The 8,860-nt window shown below is 36.6% G+C and overlaps 1 long non-coding RNA gene across 1 annotated transcript; it reads left to right on the top strand.

The window, feature by feature from the left end:
* The first annotated feature begins 341 nt into the window (after positions 1-341).
* Positions 342-6,876, top strand: LOC136842409 (uncharacterized). Its single transcript, XR_010854205.1, has 2 exons — positions 342-755; positions 6,433-6,876. It is a non-coding gene; the product is annotated as an uncharacterized lncRNA (long non-coding RNA).
* Positions 6,877-8,860: the final 1,984 nt, after the last annotated feature.

The raw sequence follows: 8,860 nt of genomic DNA on the forward strand, positions 1-8,860 counted from the left end.
GAAGACGGCGACGAAAGAGAGTGAAGAATTCGGAACGGCGATAAAGTTTAGAAGTCAACGCGTTGATAACCGCCTCTGGAGAAAGGAAGTAACGCCTTCAATCAACAATTTGGAAGGGATTCCAAATTTTTTTCTTCGCCAAATTCAGCAAGTACGGACTGGAAGTCGGCCGAGCTGTGCCGAATTATCGCTGGATGCTAACGACAAATTGCGCTCAAGTGCAATCAGCGCGATCTTCAAGTGCAAGGCGACACGAAGCTAATTGAATAGTAAACATTCATTCCTAGTATCGGGGAATTATCAAGAGAATTTTTTTTTTCTCTGTGAATAATTAAATTTTTTTGTGTGAGTGAAATTTTATATAATTATTTTTCCCTGCAGTGCGCAAATAATTTTTTTAAACATAAATGATTTAAGTAAATTATTTTTCTTTTGAATAATATTCTGAATAATATTTCCTTATTGTTGTACGAAGGAAATAATTTTTTTTTCATATTTAGTAATTTTTTTTACGAAATAGAAATTTTCGTTCACTTGGTGATAGAGACAATTCTGTTTAAATAATTCTATCATAATAAATTTTATTGTTAAACACTTGGCGCAGCATTTTGCAGTGGAACCCAAACAATTGTATACATAAATACTAATATCAGACTTTTTCAGATTGAGAGAGTCCTATGAAGGAATGAGTTAGGAAAAATTTGAATTTTTTTTGTATAGAGGGATACAGTCAACTCAGCAAACATGCAATTGAAGTAAGTACCTGATTCTCAAATTTATTTATTTTTTTTCAATTTTTCATTCTTGGAATCATTGAATATTTTATGAATTAATATGAATAACACTTTGGACGAAGTTATCGCCCGACTGCAACAGACAAGAAGCGAAGACCAGACTCCATATAACCTAAGACCTGTACCTGAACGACTTTCTAGACCAATTGATCCTAGTAATACTAGACCCAGACGTTCTCGTAGTCAAGGTCCCCCACTTAGTTTACCGAGTGCGCCTAACCCTTCAGTTGTAACCACTAACCCAATAACTTCCATTGTACCTAGAAATCCTAACATGGCGCAAGCCGCCGTAATAACCCAAGCCACTAGATTTTGTGGAACGGTAGACCCAAGTAATGTAGATAAAAGTAGATTAGAAGAATATGGTGTAAATCGATGGATAGCAGACACAGAAAGCAGAATTTCAGCTGCTGGTATCACAGATGAGAGAAAGAAAATAGATGAAGCACTCTTGTATGTTAGTATGGAACATGGTGATGCACATACAGTTCTTCATTCAGTACTTTTAGGAATATTACTCTGTTTAACGAATTCAAGAAACAGTGCTTACAATTTTGGCAACCAGAAGCACAGAAAGATCCATGGTATAACATAGGAACTTTCCATCATCAGAAATATGAGGGTAATCACTTAGTTTTAGCCACTAGAGTAGAAGAAGCTATAGATAGAGTGACGACAGATATGAAAGCTGTAGGAATTGTTGTTGGAAGGAAGGATGAATTTGATGATGATGAAACAGATTTAGCTAGTATATCCAAGGTACTTAGATATATGTCATTAGGACCAATCTACGATGCTTTGGGTAAGGAAGAAAGAGTAGCCTTAAAGAAGTACTGTGATAGGAAGCCAAATGATGGAATTGTACAAACCTTGATGTACATAGAAAGGAAAGTAAAACAGAATTCATCAAGTAGTAGTGCAGATTTTACGGGAACCGTAGCTAGTGGAAACCCAAGAAATAATAGCAATCAGTCCAATAGAAACCAATCAGGGCAAGCTAGGTCTAGGTATCAGGGAAATAGAAATTCGTTTGATAGAAATGGTGGGAACAACAATAGGAGATTTAATCAATCAAATAGAAACAATCAAGGTAGGCCGCCAAATAGAGGTAACAATGGGAATACCACTGGAACTAATGGAAATAACAGTGGAAATAACAGGACTCCTGGACAGAGGGGAGCTAGTCAAGGCCAAAATTCAGGGAATAATAGGCCACAGTTCAATAGGCAGAGACAAAGTTGTGGAAATTGTGGTTTATAACAACCATACAACACAGAATTGTAGAAGAAACAAATGGTGTTCTGAATTGCAATAAGACAGGACATTTAATCCAGAACTGTTGGTACAACAAACAGGGAAATTCTCAGGGTCTCAAAATAACCAAAGTACTCAGCCTAATAATCAAAATACCTCCCCAGTAACCCAAATCAAGGGGATTCTCAGTGACAATCACAGAGAGTGCAGCAGAAAGGTCCATCCTTACAGAAAGAAATAGTGACAGTGAATAAGGATGTGTCCCCAACAGACATTACTCAAAGTAATGAAATAGTGTTTTCTGTAAAGAATTTTAATACGTGTCAGGAAGAGTTGCCTATCATACAAGTACACTTAGAAGGTGTACTGAGTTCCATATTGTTGGATACAGGCAGTACTGTAAGTATCATAGATAAAGGCACTTTAACAAAACATATAGGTTGTGAGCTTTCCCAAATGAGAGAATCCTATAGGACCATAAAGGGGATCGCTGGAAAGCAAATAAGGGCTATAGGCAATGTCAATTTAGAGATAGAAATTCTAAATAAGAAATACAGGGAAGAGTTTGTGGTGTTGGAAGAGAAATATTTTCCAGCTCAAGCTCTATTTTCCTTCCAGGCTATGAAAAGATGTGGAATTGCACTAGATTGTAGCAATGGAAGAATAACTATCAAGGAAATTGATAGAGGAAATGTTTGCTCTCTTGAAGAAGAGGAACAGTTTCAGATAAACTTGATCACTTTACCTGAGACAGCCTCATCTGAAGAAGTAGACATCCAACAGATAGAAATAGAATTTAATGCTAACCCGGGTAGGACAGTGAGTAGAAATTCAATGATAGAAGAAATAGGAGAAGATAGACAAACTACTTTTAAAAGCCTAGAAGCCACTCAGGAGGAATTCTCAGATAGCAGGTATGAACCTGATAACTCAAGTGCACGACAAGTAGATACCTCCGAAGAACTTAGTTCTTTTCCCAACCTGACGATCCTGACACGCTAATAGATTGTAGTCACTTAATAATAAGAGAAGATACGGAAGAGAAGTATCTCAATGAGGTGTTGCTGTTAGGCAACCTGAAAAATGACAGAGATAGGTTCTGTGATACCACAAGATGAAAGTTCAGATGATACTGATGTCTGTTACACTGCCGATGCACAGAATGCAGAAGAGATCTGCTTAGTTAGTACTGCCGATGATAATCTTGTAAAACTCAAATTAAACAATAGCGTTATACTGCATCCACAAGGTCTGACAAAGGTTTGTCTTAGAATTGTAACAGATAAAAACCTAGGTGATACAGATGTGTTATTAGTTAATGAAGACTTACCAGACTTTGTGAAAATGGACAATTCCTAGTAAGACTTAATGGTGGAAATTGTACGACTTATGTGTATAATTATTCTGACAAGAGACTAGAATTGCATGCCGGCATAGAATTCTGTAAGGGAATTGTGATTACTAACCCTTTACTAACCCTAAGTGAAAAAGCATTTGTCTCTGTAGCTGACACAAGAGTTAAATTAGAAGGGGAAGTAAATAATACAGATTTTCCTCATTGTAGGGACAGGTTAATACAGATATTAGAGAAATATAGGAGTGTTGTAGCAGTAACAGGAGATAAGTTAGGAAGGACAGATGTCCTGCAGCACAAAATAGTCATAGAAGATGGTGCTAGACCTTTTATATACCTAACTACAAACTTCCAATAAGTCAAAGACCCATTGTAGACGAGATGGTTGAAGAGATGAAGGAAGATGGAGTTGTAATACCTTCTAAGTCACCTTATAATTCACCTTTACTGCTAGTTCCAAAGAAAGACGGTACATGGAGGATGGTAATTGATTACCGTAAATTGAATTCCCACACCATCCCCGATCGAATGCCAATGCCAGTCATTAATGACATGTTAGCTCAATTAGGAGGTGCCAAGGTTTTTTCTAGCCTCGATTTACTGAGTGGATATTGGCAAGTTCCTCTCGATGAAGAATCCAAGCATCTCACGGCATTCAGTACTCATAAAGAACATTTGCAATTTGAGGTAATGCCGTTTGGTCTTACTTCAGCTCCTTTAACGTTTGTACGTTTAATGCTGCAAATCTTGGGAGATGTTGAAGACGTATCGGTTTATCTTGATGATGTAATAATTGCTAGTAAGGATGTAGAGAGTCATTTCAAGACAATAGAATTAGTATTAGATAGGCTCAGAAAGGCCGGTTTAAAGGTAAAAATTAAGAAATGTCAGTTTCTGAAGAAATCTCTAGAATATCTAGGACATGTTATCAGTGAACATGGTTTGAAAATGCAAGAAGGAAAGATTAAGGCTATTGTAGACTATCCAGCCCCAAGAAATTTGAAGGCACTAAGAAGATTCCTAGGTATGGTAGGATATTATCGACCTTTCATAAAGGGATTTGCTACCATAGCAAAACCATTAACTGAGTTAACTAGGAAAGATGCTAACTATGAGTGGAAAGATGAACAGGAAGCAGCGTTCAAAAAACACTAAAGGATATGTTGATAACAGATCCTATCCTAGTTTATCCAGACTTCGAGAAGGAATTCTACTTAGCCTGTGATGCTTCAAGTACAGGACTAGGTGCCGTCTTGATGCAAAAGGATAAAACAAGGATGAGGACTGTATACTATGCCAGTAGAGTTTTGAATGCAGCTGAAAGAAATTACAGTACAACAGAAAGGGAATGTTTGGCATTAGTCTGGGGATTACAGAAATTTAGACACATTTTGCTAGGACATAAAATTAATGTTCTTACAGATCATAAACCCATTTGTGATCTTTTCAAGAAAAGGGCTTTTACCAATAATATGAAGTTCAATAGATGGTTCGTTAGCGTATTAGAATTTGCCCCAGAATTTAGATACATACCTGGTAGATATAACACATTAGCTGACGCCTTATCTAGATCACAAGAAGAGAACGAGAAACAAATTACCACTCATAATTTCGCCTTCAGTTGTCAAATCACAGACTTAGATTTAGACAAAGTTCGTCAGGAACAACAAAAGGATTCTAGAATAAGGGAAGTAATTGGTAACCTCTTGCAAGGTGAGAAAAATTCAGAGTTTCAATTGATAGATGGGTTATTGTACAAGACTTCAGACGAACCAAATGCTTGTTCACGTTTGTACATTCCTAATACACTAATACAAGACGTTTTAGAACTAACCCATTCATACAAGTTATCAGGACATCCTGGAATTAAGAAAACATGTAGAACAATCACTAGAAACTATTTTTGGCCTCGATGTAGTGAAGATGCTACTCGATTTGTTCAGAATTGTACCCTATGTAATATACATAAGGGAATGTCAACGTCAAGGCTCCTCTGGAAATGTATCCTTCAGAATTAAATCCTTTTCAAGTAGTCACAATGGATTTCTTAGGTCCATTCCCGAACACCATCAGAGGAAATAAACAGATTTTAGTTTTCATTGACTATTTGACCAGATACGTAGAAATTGTTCCAACTAGAAACAGAGAAGCATCAACGGTGGCAGAAGCCTTTAAGTCTAGAATTATAACCAGACATTCATGTCCTCAAGTTTTGCTCTCAGACAATGCTGCTGAATTTACTAGTGACATTCTAACGAAACTGTGTGACTTTTATGAAATACAGAAATGTCAAATAACAGCATATAAGCCAAGCTCAAATGGAGCAGTAGAAAGAACAAATCGCAAGATAAAGGATGTTCTGAAAACATTGGTAACCCCTAGCACTGAAGACTGGGACTTGACTCTCGAAGACATACAATTTACTCTAAACAACACAGTAAATGAATCAATAGGAGAAACTCCTCATTTCCTATTGTATGGCTACCAAAAGAGAATGCCAAATTCACTTTTGGATGATGCCGCACCACCCAGACGTACGTACAACTACGAGGACTATATTGCTTGGAAGACAAGACGTACGTACGAGACCGTTAAAGTCACCAGGGCTAGATTAAAGGAGTTACATAAAAAATCTAGTAAGTATTACAATAACAGATCCACCATACCCTCGTTAAAGGTAGGACAACAAGTTTATGTACTCAATCATGTTCTTGAAGGACCTAATATTAAAGTATCACCAAAATTTCGAGGTCCATATAGAGTTTTAGAAGTTTTGAAGTTGAATAAATTCAAGTTAATGCATGAAATTACCTTGAAAGAATCCATTGTACATTGGAACCACATTAAAGTAGTTCATTCAGAACCTTGGTCGTCTACCCAGTTAAAAGATTTGTCCAATAAAGATAAGATAGATAATAAAATAGAATCTTCAATGACCCCAAGGTATAATTTGAGAAGAAGGTAATGGCAAGTGCAATGGTAAACAAATGTAGTTGATAAGATTTTTACTGCTTAATAACATTATTTCAGCAAATGGATTGTATGGTGGTTGGCAGTGAGTCAAATTGTGAACTCACTCGTACAACTAAGGAAGGGAGCCATCATCAAGGAGCATGGCAAGGTTAAGATGATACAGGACCTAGCCATTGTTAAGATCCAGACGGACTCCATTATCGATCAGAGAGAGCAGTTAGTCCAGCTGAGCAATCAGATACAGGCAGGATTACAAAGTGTCCAAGATAGAAATTTGTACGACATGCTCTCCAAGTTGCAGAGGGACATCGATAGTGTTATGCCAAGGAAAGTAGTAAAGCGATCACTCATACCCTTTATAGGCGTCGCTTTACACAATCTCTTTGGAGTGGCGACCGATGGTAATGTTGAAAGGCTAAAGGAAAGAGTGGCACAACTTGAAAATTGGGCTTCTGAGCAGGGCACTGTCTATAATAAAGTAATAGGAAATGTCAATCAAAATCAGAAAATGATCACAGTGCTGAAAGAATTTGTGAATAGTGCCCTCCATAATGTTTCATCAGAAATTGCTAGAATCCATCAAACAGAAATGATGGAGCAACTGCTCATAGAAACAAGTAATTTCCTTCTGGAATACAAGGAATTACTCAATGCAATCATGATGGCAGGTAAAACCTGCTGTCGCCTTTTCTGATAACCCCTAGTGAAATTGAAGCCATTATTCAGAAATGTGTTGTGAACAATCACTTGAAGCCACTAGTAGAAAATATAGTGGACTATTATGGCCTGATAACAGTGAAAGTGATAGCCAATCAAATCATACTAGTGATCCCTTTCAACAATCCAGACGTCAACTCATTGATGTCAGTCTATCCATTCCCAATGGTAGTAGATAATAAGTCCATTGTACTAGAAGGAACAGTTCGACACTTTGCCTTGCAGCATGATTCTTTCCTAGTGACTGAAATTCCCGAACATAAATTCAGGGAATGTGTCATGCTTAATGATGGTGTATATGTTTGTAACATTGTGAATTTCTATGAACCATTGAGTGCTCTTCATTGCCTAGATGATCTTGTAAACAACAAGAATGGTAAGAACCATTGTAAATATATACCGTTTACAGAAACTTTCAAGGCTCAAATCATTGATGATGAAATTTTTGTGTTCTCAGCAAACAGATTGAATGCTAAGATTGACTGTAAGTCAAACAAAACAGAAGTAGTTTTCATTAACGTACACTCATTTTCATCTGCTTGTGAACTGGTCATTTTACATAATTTGTATTACAAACCTACAGTCTTCACGACATACAGTTTGAATTTCAGTAAAAGTGTACATCAGTTTGCAGTTATTAACGAATTTCAACTTTCAGAACTGGAATTGGAGACATTCACAAAGCTAGAAGAGGTTCATACTTTCTTTCATACATATAAGACCGAGATTTCTCCTATTATGTCATTCATAAATGTCATTCTTTTGGTACTGTTTGCTTTCATTTCTTTTATAATTGTCAGGAAATTAATATTGAATAAGCTTACCATAATCAAGGACATGATGGACAGAATCCTTCCTAGAGAGTGATAGCGTTTACCATTGACTTGCACTTGAACATTTGATGATTGATTTTTTTATTTTACAATTTATGATTGATAACCAGAGAGTAATAGGCATTTGATATATTTACTTTGCCATAATTTTCTGCATTTAGTTTGAGTATTTGATATATAAATTCATGCTTATATTGTTTGTGTTAGCACTATGATGCATTATAATATTTCTTGCATTTATTGCTTGTTATAGAAATTATTGACATTGAAGTAATTGATTATAGAAATTATTATTGAGTTAAGTTGAATTGTTGTTATCTACTTTGCATTGTAGTCAATGCAGGTAGGTGACCGAGTGATGTTATGCAGTGAATAAGTATGAGATTCACTGATCGGGATTATGAAGAGAGAGAGAGAGAGACACGATTTGATAGTTTAAAATGATGAGTCATGGGACCAAGTAAATTGAAGACTAACCAAAACAAACCTCCAAGATGTGGGAAAGGAAGGAGGAGTTAGAGGATAGACTATGAAGTGAAAAGGTCAGCAAAATTGACCTGATTTGTCCTTGCCAAAAGTGGGAGTTAAGATTGAACCATTAAGAGTAAAGTAGACGTCCTCAAGGAGGCGGAGTTTTATTCAACATAGGTCCAGAGTTCATTCTGATCAATTTTTAGCCAGAGTTACTTGAAAACCAAATTGGGTAGGATTGTGTCACTCGCTCCTCTCTTAACATCAAGAAATTTCTAAGTCCAGTGTGGCTGGCCGTGTGATATAGTAGTGTTAGAATAAAACTTATGAAAAACCGTGCCCGGTGAATTCTTACCCCCTCCTGAAAAGTTAAAAATATTAATAGACAATTTCAACCTAACTTACCGAGTCCCCTGCGTTACTATCAAGTGAAAGTCAACAGACACGGTCATTCATATGTGGTG

The sequence above is a fragment of the Macrobrachium rosenbergii genome, chromosome 10 (genome assembly GCF_040412425.1).
Source record: "Macrobrachium rosenbergii isolate ZJJX-2024 chromosome 10, ASM4041242v1, whole genome shotgun sequence".
NCBI lineage: Eukaryota > Metazoa > Arthropoda > Malacostraca > Decapoda > Palaemonidae > Macrobrachium > Macrobrachium rosenbergii.